The sequence below is a fragment of the Oncorhynchus gorbuscha genome, linkage group LG03 (assembly GCF_021184085.1).
Source record: "Oncorhynchus gorbuscha isolate QuinsamMale2020 ecotype Even-year linkage group LG03, OgorEven_v1.0, whole genome shotgun sequence".
NCBI lineage: Eukaryota > Metazoa > Chordata > Actinopteri > Salmoniformes > Salmonidae > Oncorhynchus > Oncorhynchus gorbuscha.
The window spans coordinates 103013330-103015284 of NC_060175.1; positions in this window are offsets into that span (position 1 = coordinate 103013330).

The window sequence follows — 1955 nt, forward strand, 5'->3', positions numbered from 1 at the left end:
CGGCTCAGCCACAAAGTGGTAGGCCACACAAGGGCCACACAAGCTTACAGAACATGACCACTGAGTGCTGAAGCATGTAGCACGTACAAATCGTCTGCCCCCCTTTGCAACACTCACTACCGAGTTCCAAACTGCCTCTGGAAGCAACGTCGGCACAATAACTGTTCGTCGGGAGCTTCATGACATGGATTTCATGGCCGAGCAGCCGCACACAAGCCTCAGATCACCATGCGCAATGCCAATCTTCGGCTATTGGTCTCTGGAGCATTAGAAGCACGTTCTCTGGAGAGATGAATTTCGCTTCGCTGTCTGGCAGTTCGTATGGCGAATTTGCGTTTAGCGGATGCCAGGAGAACGATACCTGCCTGAATGCATAGTGCCAACTGTAAAGTTTGGTGGAGGAGGAGTAATGGTCTGGGGCTGTTTTTCATGTTTCAGGCCCCTTTAGTTTAGTTCCAGTGAAGGGAAATATTAACGCTACAGCATACAATGACATTCCTTGGCCCTTTCCTGTTTCAGCATGACAATTACCCCCCCCCCCCCCCCGTGCACACAAAACGAGGCCCATACAGAGGTGGTTTGTCGAGATCGGTGTGGAGGAACTTGACTGGCCTGCACAGAGCCCTGACCTCAACCCCATCGAACACCTTTGGGGATGAATTGAAATGCTGGCTGCGAGCCAGGCCTAATCGATCAACCTGCAGCAATGTTCCATCATCTAGTGGAAATCCTTCCCAGATGAACTACTCCATATTAATTCACTTGATTTTGCAATGAGATGTTCACGAGCAGGTGTCCACATACTTTTGGTAATTCAGTGTAGCTTGTTACCTTGATTAGCATAACGAGGAACCTTGCTAACTTGATTACCCTAACAAGCTCGTTAATTACAGTCTCTCAGTAGAGGCAGGAGAGCTCATTAGCAGAATTAACAAATCTGACTGAGCAAAGGCCCATGGCAAACATTTCCTGTCTACGTATGAAAACACACGCGCACACACACACACACACACACACACACACACACACACACACACACACACACACACACACACACACACACACACACACACACACACACACACACACACACACACACACACACACACACACACACACACACACACACACACACACACACACACACACACACACACACACACACACACACACACACACACACACACACTGAAATGCGCACCTAGAGGCCATTTTGACCTGGCGCACAAGGTGTTAGCCTACAGCCTGCACACTGTAAAGACAATAGTGGAAAAATCTATGTCAACACAGTAAACATGACAACAGCACCTGGATCAACACAGTCAACATAACAACGGCACCTGGGTCAACACAGTCAACATAACAACGGCACCTGGGTCAACACAGTCAACATGACAACAGCACCTGGGTTAACACAGTAAACATAAAATCAAATCAAATCTAATTTTATTTGTCACATACACATGGTTAGCAGATGTTAATGCGAGTGTAGCGAAATGCTTGTGCTTCTAGCTCCGACAATGCAGTAATAACCAACAAGTAATCTAACTAACAATTCCAAAACTACTGTATTATACACAGTGTAAGGGGATAAGGAACATGTACATAAGGATATATGAATGAGTGATGGTACAGAGCGGCATAGGCAAGATACAGTAGATGATATAGAGTACAGTATATACATATGAGATGAGTATGTAAACAAAGTGGCATAGTTAAAGTGGCTAGTGATACATGTATTACATAAGGATGCAGTCGATGATATAGAGTACAGTATATACATATGAGATGAGTATGTAAACAAAGTGGCATAGTTAAAGTGGCATAGTGATACATGTATTACATAAGGATGCAGTCGATGATATAGAGTACAGTATATACATATGAGATGAGTATGTAAACAAAGTGGCATAGTTAAAGTGGCATAGTGATACATGTATTACATTAGGATGCAT